The sequence below is a fragment of the Pleuronectes platessa genome, chromosome 19 (genome assembly GCF_947347685.1).
Source record: "Pleuronectes platessa chromosome 19, fPlePla1.1, whole genome shotgun sequence".
In the NCBI taxonomy this organism is placed as follows: domain Eukaryota; kingdom Metazoa; phylum Chordata; class Actinopteri; order Pleuronectiformes; family Pleuronectidae; genus Pleuronectes; species Pleuronectes platessa.
Genome location: NC_070644.1, coordinates 18,524,887 through 18,542,669, shown reverse-complemented (window position 1 = coordinate 18,542,669; position 17,783 = coordinate 18,524,887). Strand labels below are relative to the sequence as shown.

Sequence of the window (17,783 nt, the reverse complement as noted above, 5' to 3'; positions counted from 1 at the left end):
AGTTAAAATGAAGGATCAATCTTCTTTATTTGCAGTAGAAACGATTGAAGGGAACATAGAGAAGGTGGTCAAGGTTGTGCCAATGTAAATTCTACTGATTTTAATTAACAGATATTGGTAAATACCTTTTTGAAAGTAAAATATGTTCAACTTCAATTATAAGGTGCTCTGTAAAAAACATGTAGTATTTTAATATTTCATCATTCTGCTGGGATTTTGTTGTCCCCTGACGTGTTACACAACTTTCCCTTTGATCGTTGTGCGTTTAGTAATATGTGTATATTTATTTTTGTTGAGGAAATTGTCACATTATCAATGCTGCAAGGTTCCAGACCACAACCGCATTAGCCAAATATGCAGCTAATCCTTTAAGAGAATGCAAGTAACAGTTTAATTCGATTTGTGTGAGTTCATGGTGATATTTGTTTTTGCCGCTGCGGGTTGTGTGTCAGCCGTTGTGTGGTAGAAACTCCACTTTCACTTTCCCTCTCCCTGTAGCTGCACTTCTCTCTGCACCACACTTTGATCAACGCAACCCGCGGAACAATCCGTTTAGCCGACAGCGCGTTCCGAGGCTGAAGCGGCCTGCACCGGATTATTTAAAGAAAAAACAAATCAAGGAGGCGAGAGGAGGAAGTCGGCGGCGGAGCAGGCGAGAGGTCCCGACTCCGACATGAGTGATGACGAGGGTCCAGGTGCAGGCGGGGAGCAACTGAGGAAGAAGAAGCACCACTCTGAACGAATCTGAAAGCTGCTCTGCTCTGTGTGTGTGTCTGTGTGTGTGTTGTCGGCAGTGTTCACTCATTGCAGCAAGCGCTAAACTTGTTACCGGGTCAACACAGTTTAAGCTTGAAACTTTTCCCAGCGCCTCTCAGCCGCTGTGAGAGAGTAATGGCTCGATGGAGGCGAATGAAAAGGTGAACTCCAACACTGCCTGTGACACAGTGGAAGAGGAACTCCTGTTCACACAGAAACAAAGGGGGGCAGCCGAGTGGAGAAGTGAGTCTGGAGCCAGGAACAAACCGTGGGGATGTGGTAAATTGATGTCAGACACTTTCAATGTATTGATCAAGCTTTACACATGGGGCGTTTTTGTAGAGATTAAGGCAAATTGGTTTTCCCCGTCAGATAAAGCTCCCAGCAACAGAAAGTGAAAGCTGGGAAAAGTGTAGTGTATGTGTGTGTGTGTGTGTGTGTGTGTGTGTGTGTGTGTGTGTGTGTGTGTGTGTGTGTGTGTGTGTGTGTGTGTGTGTGTGTGTGTGTGTGTGTGTGTGTGTGTGTGTGTGTGTGTGTGTGTGCATGCCTCAGCCCCCATGCTGTGCACCGTCTGCCCGGCCTGCAATTACCAGTAGAGCCAGCGCCCCCATAGCTACCTGCTCGTCATCCCAGAGCCAGACAGACTCCTGGACAGAGCACATCCAGCAGCTCCTGCCAGAAACCGCATTATGGAGATTAGAGTGCAAGATTGACAATGAGCGGCAGAGGGAGGTGGACGGAGGAGACGGACTCGATGAGGAGCAGGGAGGCTTCAGGGCGGGGGGGAGGAGGAGGAGAAATGAGTTTGCTTCTGGGTGCTCCCCTAAGGCTGGAGGAGAGGAAGATGGAGGGATGAAGAGGGAAAGACAGACAGAGGATGGGGGTGGACAGAAGATTATCTTTCATTGACAAGTGGAGCTTCCACAGAGGTCATTTCTGAAAATGAATTAACAACAATAATCACTAAGGTCAATTAAAAATCAACCGTTCTCTCAGATGAGCAGATTTGCTTGAAAAATTTAAACGTGTGATATCTTAACTTGGACTTTTTTTTTTTACTAGAATTTGATTGGTTTCTGTAATTATGATTAGATTTACTTTTTAAATAGAAAAATTGTATGGCCGTCCTTTTTTCTAAGGATCATAATTATGCACGATGAAGACGGGACAGAGACGGGGCGAGCGAGTGGCTTAGGGAGTGAGAGGACACCAGGACTTGGATTTGACACCAAGACAAAACACTTTGAGACCGAGGTCAAGTGTTTGACTGGGGGAGTCTTTTGGGTGGAAAGGGGACAAAGACGGGAACCGACAGGCTAATTGCAGGACACTGAAATATAAGCATGAGAAAGACGGATGAAAAAAGAAAAGAAACTTGACTTAATGGAGACGGAGAAAGGACGTGGAGAATGAGGAGTGACATTGCTGCTGTTCATATTGCGGGTGGGGGTGCGTTCACTCAGCGAGGCTCCTCCGTGGCCTTTGTGATGAAGGAGAGTGGTTTCACTGCAGTCGGGGGTGCGGAGGATAGCAGGCTAATGGCCGGACTGGGCCTGTGTCAGCCTAAATGGCAACAATCAATAATCCCCTCAGTTTCGCCCTGAGAGGCTCGGAGCCGGAGCCGCACCGATGCACCCGGTGCTGAGATGTGTGTCTGTGTGGCTTTTCTTTATGTGCCGCATAAATATTTCCTTTATGTTTAAAGCCAGTGGCTCCCAGCCTGCGGTCCAGGGCCCCCCCCCCCCCCCCCCCCCCCCCCCCCCCTGGGTCATGAGCTGAATATGAAGGGTTGTTAGATGATTCACCGGATATAAAAGAATAATTTTTTTGTCGGTTTTATCGCCTCAGGTTTCAGAAACTTCTGCAAAAACAGAATGTGAGAATGAAAAAGTTTTAAAAGAGTTAGTGCAATGTTGAGTTTACAAGATGATTAGTTATAGTATTAACAATAATCAAACTTTACTTGTTTCACCTGTATATTAAGCTGCTTATTCACTCTTAACCAGTTGCTCATTAACTTGCATAGTAGAAGCATATTGACTCTTTCTTAGTCATTAAGAAAGAGTTCCATGCATGACTGTATTCTAACTATTGAGTTTTCCCACAATAACTTTCCATTAGTTCGTATTGATGGGAAGTTGTGCATGAACTACAATGTTAAGAGTTATTCTCCTTTAATAAAATAAATAAATACAGTTCATTAAGTATTAATAACATCCAACTAAGGGGCTTTCACAACTAACTTGTTTCATCTGGACTTTTGAGTTTAGTCTGAACCATAAAACAAACTAAAATTCTTCAGTGAGCTCCATAAATTACAATGTGAAACTAAAACTAACCAGATCAGATGTAAACAATGCAACAAAAACATGCAGCTTGGTTTTGACCAGACTAACATTTATGATAACGCCCTTATTCACCAGTAGTTTGGTACTAACTAAGTAATACTACTAGTTCATGTTTAATAAGTTGCATGAAGCATCTTGTTTCTCTAGAGGATCTTTTAAAGGATTCCTACCCCGCCCAGTGCAGCATCAGCTCCATCCCTTCTCTTTATGTTCTTCACTTCCTCTTGTGTGGAGAATGATGCAGTTCAGTTTGTAGAGAAGGATGCCAAGCTGTGCATATGGCATTAAAAAGCCAAAGTGAACCAGTGACCGGTCACACCTGCAGCAAGCTCCAGACTGGACAGCAGAGTGTTTTGAGAAGGCCAACACACTGACACACTCACACACACAGTGGGGACTTTGTGAGCCTGCTGGCACAGGCAGGCTTCCCGGTACAACTTGTTTCCACCCCGGCTAGAACAGTGTGGGCTGTTGTGTGTGTGTGCGTGTATGTGTGTGTGTGTATGGCTGCAGCATTGTGTGGATGCAGGCATGCAGGCAGCGGTCACACTGGATTGTATTCATTAAAGAGACTCGGCTGAAGACCATCACTCAGTGGTGTTTACTGTCAGAGGAAGAAGAGTTATGTCCTGAACTGGGAACACTGGACTTGGAGTCACACGGGAGTCAGAGAAAGAGCAAAGATATAAATTATCAAATGGGACATAATGGTGGTTTTGTCCAACACCTAACATTAACCTAAAGTATCCTGGATACGAGTGCCACCATCTTGCATGTTTCACCCTATTTGTATGGCATCTAATAACTAATCAAACCAAACCAATATGTTATAAATATGTAGATTTGACATGTAACGTTTACTTTGACATTTTATAGTCTCGTCCTCTTCCTCCCACTAACACGGAGAGACACAGTCCCTTCTTTATTCATAGTTTAAGGTTTGAATCAACAGGAGTCGTTCTTTGAAGCTGCAGGAAGAGGAAATACAATTTGAAATAATGCAAATCTAAATAGATGCTGAAGATTTCTATAAATGCTGATCTGAAGGAGGAACAAGAACCATTAACACCATCCATTCATGTGGAAACAAAGAAGACTTTGCTCCACTGTCCTGCAGCACACACACACACACACACACACACACACACACACACACACACACACACACACGTTTTTTATTTTCTAGAGAGAGAACAAGCGGCTATGCTTCCCTGGCAGTTTAATATATCACTTCCTCCTTCTGGCTTTTCCAATATCACTTGGTTCTTTTGGTTTTAAAAGGGTTTCCGAGTTCCTTTTCTGCTGCACTGAGGGATGCTTAACGCCTAAAAGCCCAAAGAGTTTTTTTTTTTCTACTCTTCATGCTGTTGGGTTGACCCCGGTTCCCAGAAATGCAAAATCCTTCCAGTGCAAGAAAGTCCTCCTGGACCATGGAGACTTGTTTCCTCTTTGTGCCCGAGTGAAAGCAGCAGCATTGATCTCGCTCCCCTGGTGTCTGCACTGCACAAGCTGTAGTGAGAGGCTGAGGCACAGGGGTGATGCTGTGGTTTATAAACACAGTGACACACACACACAGACACACAAAGCCACATATATAGACATACTGTACACACATCCAGTGACTTGACTGCTTACTTCCCACTCGCACTCTGTCATGAACTCAGATTTCACTTTCTGACTTCTCATATTGTCCCTGACAGGACTTGATTTGACTCAGATGAAGACATGAGATGTGTTTTCCCCAGGCTTGTGGTGTGTGTGTCTCAGGTGTTGTGAAACACCATGTCATAGTGTGAGTCAGCCAGTATCGTGGACTAGACTGGTGTTTAGTGATCTTATATGTAGAGATATGAAGAAAATTCGTTATTCAGTTATATTTCATAGTCATTTATTAATTATTGATGCCATTTTAAGAGAAGCTGAAACAAAGATTATGTTACGCTATAAAGATTTTGGATTTAGGAAGATGTTTTGTATTCTCTTCCCAAAAAAGTTGTATTTATTATCAAGATTTTTCAAATATCTATTCAAATCCAGTTTTCGATTTATGATGTCTGGCTTGGAAACCAAAATGTCCTCTTTAAAAAGAGCTGTGTGACTCATTCAATTTTTGTATGGCCTTTATTTCCGAGCTAACACTGATCTGCCTTCAACAACATGTGCTTCTGCTTTTCAGTTCGGACGCAGCAGGGGAAATGTTTCAAATACAACAATCTTTGTGATCATGTTTGTTCAGGTGGTGAACAGGAAGCAGATTATGAGTGTTTAATTACATGGAATACTTCCGGGATGTTACCGACAACAAGCTGGAACTGTTCCCGACCGTGTTAACTTTGCATTCAGCCAGGTGGAGCTGATAAGACCCAATAAGGAAGTGGAGGCAGGTGACTGTGTCATTGTGTCCAAGCATCTCAGTTCCTGCCCACACACCAGCCCCCAGGGAGTTCTCACACTAAACAGCACCGTTCACAAACTTCTCAGTTTTAGTTTTACCCAGAGTTTGGTCCCAGGTTCAGCCCTGACTCCTTCCCTGCACCCCCCACCCCAATATCAGAGTCAATTAAGGATAATAGAGAACAAGGCAGAGAGCGTCTGTTTGGTTTATCCTCCATCTTGGTCTTCAGACCCTCAAGCCCCTCTAAAGCACGTTGACTTTCATCAAAGAGTCGCTCGGCTCATCTAAACATTTTCATTTGTCCTGAGCGGGCGGCTCGGATACAGCCTCTGCATGAACTCAGCACTTTGATGTGAAAGGCCGTGATATTTCACCTATTCACGCTTGAAGCAGTGCACGGGAGGTAATGAGATTTGTGTGGCCCGGGGAAATGAAGAGCTTTCAGGTTTTTCAAAGTCCCAACATCTTGTTTCCGAGTGAGCTGCCCCCCCTCTCTCTCTCTCGCTCTCTCTCCTCTGTGTTCTCTGTGTATTCACCCCCCCCCCCCCCCTCCTCCCGCTGCTATAGTATGTGCAGCTCAACTAAAAATAGTTGAGTGAGGATTTATTTATGATGGGTTTTTTGAGGCGAGCTGAAACTCTTGAATCTCTAAAGACGGTGCGTTCTATCTCTTTTTAACAGCCGCGGCTGCTGGAGGTTGGAAAACGCTGCTTCTTCTCTTGCTCTTATAATAATGAAAGTTCATTGGCAAACAGAGACAGATCATTCGTGGCTGATTTCTTTACATTACTGTCGTCCCAGTATCATAATGTCGCTTCTGCCAACTCACACAGGTTGATAAGATCATCTGCAGGTTGAGGCCTGGAGGAATTGGCCTGTGTGTGTCTCAACTTTCTGACTCACCTACATGTTAGATTTGGTTTTGATTACATAGACTGGTTCTGATACAGGAATGAAACATGTGTGAAATTAAGGTGGAACTGGCTTTACACAAAATATTTTCATGTTTTGATAAGGGATTTTGAAATGGTGGTGTTACAATAGAAAACATAAGAGGTTTTAAGATATACCATGAAACAGGATGTGCCATTTTTAGTTTCATGTGCATTTTCATGTTTTTGCTGCCATGCAACGGATTGATTGATTGATTGATTGATTGATTGATTGATTGATGACTGGTTTGACTGCAATGAACGAGCTGGTATAAAGTTGTGTTTCCAAATGATCACAGAGAAATCAGATTTTATAGACGTCACACATGAAAAGTCGCTGGTTAGCATCTCTTTCTGTAGCTATGCAAACATCTGTTAACGTCACATCTTCAGATCGACTGTAGTTTTTTCAGGAACAACTCATTTTCCCAAGCTGAAAGTAATTTCAGTGCTCGTGGAGGAAATCAGGATAAATATTCTCCTCTGGAACTTCGTTATACAGCAGCTTTCACTCTGAGCAATGAGTCGCACTACGGTAATTTTTCACTTTGTGGTTTCAAGTTTTTAAATCACAGCTTCCATTTGCTGCACGAGGGGGGAGGGAGGTTCCACCAAATCATTTTTCATGTGCAGGATTACGTGGATGGTTATTAAACCTGAGTCCAGGCCCGGCTCCATTCTAGGCTTATATGTATTTAACCCAAATTTCTAATATTCTTTCCACGGCAGTTAATAAAACAATTACTCAAACGGTAACTTTAAACTGCCGCTAGCGTTTCACTTGTTCTCCCTTGTCTGCACCGAAAGTGTGTGGAATCACAAACAGACGCAGAATTACTCAGTGTGAGTGGTTTCCTAATGATGACAACTGGTTTCACTAGTGAGAATGGATTAGTTACATTTACATGCTGATATGCTTCAGAGTCGGGGGATGTTAATAACGCCAAGGACGCCGAGGAGGGTGAATGCTACGAGCGGCTCGTCCCCTCCGAGGAGGACGAGGAGGAGGACGAGGAGGAAGGCGAGGAGGAGGACGAGGGGAGGACGGTGACACTGACGAGAGACAAAGTGACAGCACACGTCTCCGGCTTCCTGCGAATTTACATCACAGCTTCTTACCACTTCTTCTCCTTTCACCTCTCAATCTCTCCCCCCTTCCCCAGGCCCTTGACCTTAATAGCAAGCCTCTTTCCCGTTTGACTGGGAGATGTATAATCTAATAAGCACAGCACCCTGCCTGGCACCATCATGACACACACACACACACACACAAACAAGAGTGCGTCTGCAAGCACTCCTCAGGCTGATGGGCGAGCTATTTTGTTGGGCCATCTATGCTAAAGTGCTGCACGGAGGGAAAGCTCTGCGGGGGGGGGTGGAGATGATTCGGCACTACCCGTGTTTCACTCCTCGTGGCGTTTGAACTCGTGCAAGGAGCCGAGCAGGAAGTCGTCTTTGCCTCATATGCTAGTGCTTCCTGCCTGGGAAGGGGGGGGCTGGCTGTTTGTTCAACCTCTGGCCTGTGTTCCTCTGTGTTTGCCCCCTGTTGGTTGAGAACACTCCCGACCTCACAGAGCCCTCGACCATCTCTCCACGTTAGGGTTGTTTCTCTCGGCTTGTCAGAGCCTTTTGGGATCAGCTGTGTCGTTCTGATAGAGCCCCCCCCCCCCCCCCCCCCATCCCCCAGCTGCAGTGGGATAATGACTTCTTTCTGTTTCCTCTCTGTTATTACCCACTTTGCTTCACGTGTTTCTCTAAAAAGACCCAATTATCTAATAGATTATTTATTTAGAGGAGACATTTGAGTTTTTCCTGTTGTTCACATTCCCTATATAGTTTGTTATGGATATAAAAGGTCTGCAAAGTTATAAAAGGCCAAAGTCGTCACATTATGATTCCCTTCATTTCCATAATGCACGCCTAGCGTCTTGTTAGACACGCCCCCCTCACAAAGTCAGGTAAAGGGAGAGGAGGGGTTTTAGACAGAGGCTGAAAGAGGAGCTGCAGCAACTGAAAGTAATGTTTTATCTGAACATTAGACCAATGCAAACCTTTAGAATGAATAAAACAATATAAGGTTAATATGTCGCCGTTTAAAAAAACCTTACAAGGTATATGCACTGTGGATTAACTCAGCTGGAGCTAAAGCTGGCAGCATCTCTGGCTGCTCTGCCAGAGCTGCATTAATGTCTGATTACCACAAATGCCCCTCGGCCCTCTCAGACGTCTGTCTGGTAGCAGACAGAGAAGAGCTGGTCAATGTGAAATCAGAGGAAAGTGCAGCCGAGGTGAGACGAGGCCAGAGGAGGATCAGGATCAGGGGAGAAGAACCCAGATCTTCTCGTTCTGTCTCACGTGTGCATGTTTTCTCCAGATGCACACGGCAGGCACAGCAGCAGAACAGGTCTCCGGTGGGTTGTTCTTGACACGAATGAATTCAAGATCAAGCTGAAAAGCTCTGGGTTGTTTTCTAAGGATGCTGGCTGTGGAGGTGGCGTATAGGTTTTTGTCTTCCCATTACTGACAACATCTTCCCCATTGTGAGCGGGAGCTGGCAGAGATGAGCAGCTCCACACACAAACAACCTTGTCTGATGTTCTTTCATAAAGCAAGAGGGGGGAAAAAATCACACATAAAAAACAAAACAGGAGTGAAGGGCTTTTCCACGTCCATATCATAAATCTTAGAGTTTGGTTTTTACTGAAAAGCCTTTTCTATTGCAAGTGCTGACTTAGCAGCAGCACTGAGCCCCGGAATCTTTTATGCTATGGGGAAAGAAAAACACCACAGTGGGACGTTGGTTCAAAAGCTTCAAAAGAGCAGAGCTGTGTGTGTTTGTGTGTGTGTGTGGTGTGTGTGTAGTGTGTGAAACCACCGATATCTCAATGCTGCAGTATAATCACCAGATGCATTATTAAAACCTGCCCCGCCTAATTTCAACTAATCTGGCCTGAATTGGCCAGGTACACGAGGGAATTGATTTGTTGAGCCTGGGAGCCGTCCAATAAATTGCAATGCTAATGGCGCCGTCTGAACGAGGCTCCCAGTCCTGATAAAGGCAGATTTAATGGAGATATTTCACACAGAATCATTTATCAGCGACTGACAGGCAGCGAGGAAGACCCCAACCCCCCAACAAAATTACACACAGATACACACACACGCACTCATACCTTAATAGACATGGGCCACGTCCCCTCTTGTCAGTGCTTCATCCATGACCTACAACTGTATCTGCCCGCTGCAGATTAATTTAAACTCAGTTTGTTTATGAATAAAAAAAAAGGGTTCATATTTACATCAGGATGGAGCAGGAGATAATTTCGGGCGCCACTGAAGCGTGAATGGAGACGGACAGAGAATAAAATCAGGCTGTGAGATTTTTGTATTTTTATGCTTGAGATGATGCTGGTGAAGCAAATCATAGATCACTGATAAAATCTGACAATACACCCCCCCCCCAAACCCCCCCCATCCCCCCAAAAAAAAATGATTGTGGCTGAACACAGGGAGCCATTGTTATGCAGGCGTGTGCTTGTGTTGGCTGGCTCAATAGTGTTTCCCAGCCTAGCAATTTGTAATGCTTTTGTGTTTTGTACAATCTTTGAAAAATCTCCACGATGACTTGTACAATAAATCAGCTGTGGCTTTTTTTTACCAGTCCCGCAATTCAAAGAATAAAATAGTGTGTAATGGGATCTATAAACACAGAGTGAGGTTACTTATTGTAACCCCAGCTCTATGAGTGCACTACAGCTAGAACACTAATAATGTGTTTCTCCTACTAACCAGATATTAATCCAAAATATTCTGCATATGAACGATCTTGTGCATTTGCATGTACGGTATATAATTAATGAAACAACTTCCTGCAAATACTGGACCTGAGCTGTCACTTATAGTAATGAGCTGTCTGGAGTAGGATGTTAAATTTAACCAGCGCACAGTAATTGATAACCAAACATCATCCTAATGCAGAGAGAACTCGCTACACAGCAATAAATGGCTATTTAAAAAACGCCCTCGATAAAGTATATTTAGATTTTGATACATGCACTTTAGCATTGAACGTAAAAATCCCCACTTTTAAATAATTAATGTGCCAAAGCTAAATGGTTTCTTAGAAAAAAAAAAAAGGAAAGATATTTATAGCCAGTCCCAGCATGGCCTCTTTTACTCTCAGCATAGTCAAACGTAGCATTTCTTAAAAACATATGATTCATAAGCTATAACATAAAGTGGAATCTAAATAAAAAGATGTGCTCTGGAATAAAATACTGGCTTTAATAATGATAAAACAGAAAATAAAAAAGGAATAAAACCTGGAAACAAATTGTAGGAAAGCCAAAATAACATTTAAACATCCTTTGGATAATCAGAGTGGCTGCTGTGAAGGTTTTGAGATCTAGAGGTCAAAGGTCAGATATCAGTCAGGCCTTGACGTGGGCTCTGAAACCGGCAGGAGCGTCGTTATTCCTGAGGATCTTCTTCGTCCTTATCGTGACCTCACCTGCCTACAGCCTCCTCTTCTTCCTCTCTTCATCTCAGCTGTCTGTTAATGCCGCTCCCCGGAGACACGACTGCCCTGTGTCTCACACCCTCCCTCCATCACCCCTCTCTGCCTCCTTTGTCCCCCCCCCCCCACACACACACACACACACACACACACACCCCAGACTCCATCTATTCCTGGAACTGGCGATTTTAATGAAGAGCCCGGTCACTGCACGAATGACCTCTCCCATCAGGAGTGTCCACTCTCTGTCTCCCCGGGTGTGTGTTCATCTCTCGTTCAGATTGGATCTCGAGCCGGCTGCTTAGTCCGCTATCGATATCTATCACTCTCACTATTTCTGTCATTTCTGCTTCTTACATTTGTGGTTTTACCTTTTGTAGGAACTTGCCTTCCACACAATGTGCAGAGAGGCCAATCAGCTTCTTAGTCAGATTTTAAAACAGTCTAGATATATCCACACATCCGGATTCCTTGGACTCTTCTTCACCACAAGGCTCTCGTCTTTTTGAACCCGAGTCTGTCGCTGTTAAAAGTTATTTTACAATAATTATCTTTATCGTTTGATCGCCCAAGCCCTCGCGCTAACAGAGGCAACCACAAGACTTATTAGAGGAAATTCTCAGAACTCCTCCTCGGCTTATTCCTCTCCTTAGACCCTGAAGTGAAAATATCAATAGCTGCCATATTCCTGGTGATTTCATGCTTAACAGACCTGAGGGGCCGGGGGGGGGCTGTCCGACCCCTAACACCTGTCTCACATCCTCTTTGTTCTTCTTGTGAAGTTGGCCGGGCAGCAGCTCCACGTTTCATCCAACCATGGCAGGGATTTGGCGAACCCGCTGTCAAGGTAATGCCCTGTAATTGGTCTTCTAATTCTCTGTGATAATGAGGCCGGGAGTGGAAGCTGCTGTATTTACCTGCAGGTCCAGAGAATCAGTGCACGTGATGCTAATCACAGGCTGCCAGGTGGAGCCTCTAATGAGCCCGGGAAGGGATTTGTTCTCACCTTCGACTCGGTGTGGGCAATCTTGTAATGATTATTAGTTCATTACAACATTGTTGTGTCCGGAGCAATAGAGTTTTCTGCTCCGGTTAAATACTTCAGTAAATTACGCTTCATTTATATATTTATATTTTGATAAAGCCATTAGCCAAAGCACCGGTACCATTTATCCAATTTGAGCAGAGCATGTTTTACAGACTAAGCGACAAGATGAATTATTATTTCATATTTAGGCTGTTGGGGGATCTATAGGAAATGTAAGGGCAACATGCAGATGTATCCTCTGGGGATCATGATCATACATATTCAAAGATTTGACGTCTCCTCCACAGAGCCCCGACGATAGTGTGGCTCAAAATGACCAAACCAAAGCAAAGATATGATTTTTAATGTGTATCCTTTTGCTGCTTCCTTCCCATAATTGTTGACTTTAAAGCGTTGGTTCCTCAAGAGGCCTGAACCTGGCTCCACTCACACAGACTGTTAATCTCTGAAGAGCAGACCACAGAGGGTCAACCCTTCAGGGACTCCCCTCTGCACTGGGTGAAAGTCTCCGAGGTCATTCCACATGAGGAAAGACAGGTGCTGATTTAAGGAAGTCTTTTAACGTCTCCCACAATGCAACAGCTGTAGTCTCTCTTGGTTTCTTTGCTCTGAGAGACGCTGGAGTGGACCGGCCCGGGTTTGGATGAGGCGGAGCTGAGAGAAGAGCTCTGACAGAGGCAGAGACATTTAGATCTGTCCCAGCTCTCAGGCAAGGAGAAGGACGGGGACTGATGGGCGTCTCAGTGGTGTCCTGCCCTCTGATCAACATATGCTCTGCTACAGTTTTACAATAAAGACACGTGTGCACACATGCATGTTCACACATATTAGGCACGAAAGACATGTACACGCTCGAGTGCACATGCTCAGTCTCGTTTAAAGAAATGCATGTTAATAACCATGCTCAATCCCGTGCTCTGGCTTTCTCGCTCTCTCTCTCTCTCTCTCTCTGTGGAAGTGTCTTTCTTTCACTTTGCATTTGTCTAGTGATGCCTGCTCACACTGAACACGACACAGTCACACTAAGAAAAACATGACGAGTGAAAATACATGTTTTTTTGGACTTCACTCTCCACGTTTCTCTCCAGTACACATGTGATTTGCAGTATCTGCAGGGTTCAGTATCTTTGGAATCAAACCACCGACCTTCTGGTTTGTGGGCGACCCTCTGGGCTCATAATTAGTTTTCTAAGCTTCTTTTGAATCAAACAATTTGCTTGAATACCTTCGATTCCTCTGTATAAACCTACATGGTGACTTTGTGGTTCAATCTCCTAAAACCACAGCTGTCCCTGGAGAAACCCCCCTAATCTCCCGGCTCCTCCCCGACCACAGCCTCTCTCTCATGCGTGATTCACTCCATTATGTCACATGCAATACTTCTGGGCTCAGACGGCTCAGACACCCTGACCGGCCCTGAGCCCCCTTTTTGTTTTTCACACAAGCAGCAGCTCTTGTCGAAGCATCAGAGGCTGCTTTATTAAGTCCATCACTTAAATACTGATTCGATTGGACACCCTGGGATCTTTGTGATTACGAGGACACGGAGCAGGTATCCCATCGCCGTGCGTGTGCATGAATGAATTTGCGATGCCTCTTTATTCATTGGCGCGTGTGAGAATGTGATTTGTGACGCTCCTCTCGGGTTCGGGGATGAATAGAAATATCTCCCCCTGAGAAGTAATAACCTCAGGCTTAGACACAACACAGTGGCGGCATTTGTGTTTCTTTCATTTTATTTATTTATTTCATTTTTTCCCTGAGAAAAGGAGCCATTGTCTGTTCAGGCCCATAAAGTGGAAATCAATGACAGGCTATAATTCGCAGCCGCAGGAAAAAGATCCCATTGGATCAATCTCCTTTGTTGCAGTCAAGACGTAAAGAAGACCCGAGCGCTGGTTAGTTCCCAGCCTCTGATTATTTAACACATTTCTTAAAACGTGTTAACATTTATTCATAATGCATGAACATGTGTAGGAGCTGTTAAAAGATCAAATGAGCAGAAGGACACAATCTGCAGCTTTTATGCAAAATGGGAGAAGATAAATGAAAAGGATGCGTTTATTAAACTGTATTTAAGTATCAAACCTCAGTAGTTTTTTGTATGTAGTTAGCCTTGATGATTTTAAAGTATCACATAATTAGAATTAGCTTTGGAACCTTTGAATTCGACTCTTATGCTTGTCTGCATATTTTGGTGATCAGATATTTTCCTTCAGTTTCAGCTCCAGCTTTAAAAGGAAAGTTGGAATAACAAATATTGGATTTCGACAAATACCTGATAATGAGCTCACTTCAGTATTTCTTTGTAAACTCAAATGCTGCTATTGTGCTAGAAGTATATTGTGTGTCTCTATGAGCTTTGTGTGATCACAACAAAACAGCTCTGACGGCGCTTTATAGCAAGATTGGGAAATAACGACTTTTTTCAATCAAGAAATAAATTGTCACAAAGTTACAACAACGCATAATTACAAAGTAAACACACTTCTGTAACATTTACCAGAATAATATCTCTCACAGTTTTTTTTTTAAAACTCATCCTTCCAAACGTGCATCAGAAAATCCATATCCGTCCTTTTGTGTGTCACGGTTTTCCCTCTGGATCCCTGTTCATCCACCACGGCCATGTTTTTTTTTTAATGTTTCATGTGCTCCATGTTTCCCTGTAGCTGTGAACTGTAGTCGTGTCCCAGATGTGCACGAGGACACGACCACACGTCCTTGGAGCACGCCATCGAGTGCAGAGTTCAACCGCACTGCTTCTATCTCAGGGGGAAACGAGGTGGCCCCTGTTGTCTCTCCTTGTCACAGCGATGGTCATCCCCCCCCCGTCCCCCCGGGTCCTCGATGTGCCATCCTCCTGCCACGTGCGGTGACGGCTGTTTGTTGACAGCTGGTTTTCTAATGGTCGGACTCACACGGGAGCCAAAATTTTTCGTTTGTGTCCCGTGAACGTCCCGCTGCAGCTGACAGGACTCAGAGGCTGGGTGAGTCACAGCGGCTCCTCGGGGCCTCATAGGTTCTTAACCCACTTTCTGCAAATATACAAACGGGTTCATGCTCCTGCTGAGAAGTCGTAGGAGTATTATTTTCAGAGATGTTTCATGCCGTCATCTCTCATCTTTACTGTTTTGAGAATGAAACACTCCGCTTATCTTTCTCCTGTGTGAAGTATGATGAAACCTGAAGATACAGCCACAAGGAGCCTCATCCGATGGGCTGCCGTCCATCTGTTCACTCCAGACACTCGTACCTTCACAGCTAGAGGTGTTACCTGCTGCACACATTTACATTTGGCAACATATTTTGTGTGTTTAGATATTTGGACAGTATTAAGAAGACAAAGTCCTGAATATACTGCATCTACAGACGGACAAGAATATGTTGTAGAGAAGGATCCAAACAAGACGCATAGCTTTCAGGGTGTTGAAACACTTTTCTTTAAACTGCCGGATCAAGGCTAATTCTTGTGTCACCTCACGGGAGCATCTGAAAAGCCTTCCAGGTGAAGTGCATCTCAATACGCTCAAAAGTGAAGTGTGTTGTATTTACAAGCTACGTTTCCCCGCAGTGACTTCATGCAGAGAAAACTCCCTGCGTCATTTGTCTTTGTGGAACTAGTTGGACTCATTCCTCCTCCTCCTCCTCCTCCTCCTCCTCCTCCTCCTCCTGCACATCGACTCCCTCTCAGGTCTCGTGTTGACTCAGGATTTTAAACATAAATGACCGTCTAAATGAGCTGTAATAGCGGAATAATCTCTGTGACCCATTAGAGTAATACAGCAATAAAACAAAAGCCAGACACACACACACACACACACACACACACACACACAGAGTTACACGCACAGTTAATTGATTTGCTGGGGTTATTTGTTTTGTTGCACGCTTATTTAAAAGGAGGGATGTTAAGTGTGCATGTGAAGCATGCTGATGATTATGGCGTTGAGTTGCTGCATGTGTTTCACGAGATGCCTCGGTAACTGTGTAACGGTATTTTCGTGTTTGGCTAAACGACGGAGATGGAAAACAAAAAAACCTAAAGATTGAACTGGGGAGCGATAAAAGTGTCGCACAGCCGCAGCGATGGCTTCACTCACTCGAATGGTCTGGGAGGTTATGTAACCAGGGTTTAAGCTCTGTGTGAGATGGAGAGGTTTCTTCAGCTCTTTGTAGAGCAGCTCCACATTGAGTGGTTTTCATAGAGGGATGTAGCTGGAGAAGAGGGAAAAAAGACAAATCTTCAAAACAAACAGACTATAACTAATGACAGAATTTATCTTTACATCTGAACCCGACTGGGCCTGAAAAAGACATTTGAAATTTTGTGTCTGACGAATGTTTTCAGGGTCGAGGCGTGTGCACACTCTGTATGAAGTTGAAAGAAGTTATGAATTTAGGAATATGAGAATTTCCCCGTGGCTAACTTTTCATGCTAAACTGCAGAATTCAAGTACACAATCCCTTTTTAATGGAAACCAGCATTTTAAATGGGAAATAACATCAGGAAACACAGTTTTTTCTCAATGTCACCTTTTAGCCAGAGATCCCCTCATCACCAAACAACAACCTGAGCGGCCGGCAGATCCCCCTGAGGACCCCCGAGGCCAAAGCCCATGATGCTGGTCGTTTGCCTGTATGCAACATTAATGTCCTCTACCAGCCAGATTAGGGTTTAAATGATGGTTTGAACTCTCTGTGGCAGTTTTCAGATGTTTTTCACTTGCTCTACAAAAAAAAACTTCAAAGAGCCATTTGTCCAAACAGACAAATCAATATTTCAGTATTTGTGTACCGCTGCGAAGACATGCGTTTTATTTTGGATCCTCCGAAAGAAACACGTAATGTTTTTTTCTGTGACCTACATTAGACGGAGCATTCACCGTTTTGCTGAATGTTTTGTAGAGTTGAGTCGGGAAGATCCAATTAGCTGTTTTTTGTGCAAACTCCAAATTGAATAGCTTTCCCTAAGTTTTATTACTTATTTCCCTTGAGCTCCAACTTTCTCAGATTTAACCCAACACCACCCGGTAGACAATTTTGTTCCTTTTCCTAAGAACCATGCTTCGACATCAGTTTCTCAGTTTTCCATGACCTGAGATACGATGCCCTGTCAAAATAAAAGCATCCCCTGCCTGACATGTGGCTCGTCCGGCCTCAGCTCACACACTCACCAGCGTTCTAGTGATGCACAGATGTGATTTTAATGCATCATCTAAACTCTCCGTCTGTGGGGTTTGCCTTTTTATGCTAAATAATGGGTGCACCTGTAGGTCTCTGTCAGTTCAGGCTCATTAATTAAGACTCCAGTCAAACCCAGAGTCAGATGATCATGTTTCTCCGATGTTAATAACCATAGTGACTGGAAACGAGAGAACAAGCCACCGACCTGCAGCTGAGGAGGGAACCCGCATTTTAAAATAATGACTTAATTAATTACCGTAGGAAGCCTCTTGCATTGTGGTGTTCTCTCTCTCTCTCTTCCTCTCTCTCTCTCCCGCGCCACATAATTGAATGTACCATTAATGGATTTACAGCGGAGCAAGAATGCGACAACTCCTCCTCTTGAGTTGTCTGCGCTGTCTCAGACTCGTCGCGTTCACCTAAATCAAGTCGAAACATCCAATGATTCAGACACTGTTTTGGTATTAAACCAGAGAGAGAGAGGGAGAGAGAGCACAAAGACAACGCGAAGCAGAGTCAAGCTAATGATGGAGCGTGAAACAGGCCATCTATGTTTGATGAGCGTTAGCCGAGAAAGCGAAGAGGGAGATGAAACAAAGAT

At 44.2% G+C, this 17,783-nt stretch overlaps 1 protein-coding gene across 6 annotated transcripts in view; it reads left to right on the top strand.

Moving 5' to 3' along the window:
- vav2 (vav 2 guanine nucleotide exchange factor) overlaps nucleotides 1-17,783 on the top strand; it is a 178,052-nt gene that overhangs the window by 57,237 nt on the left and 103,032 nt on the right. The window lies entirely within an intron of this gene.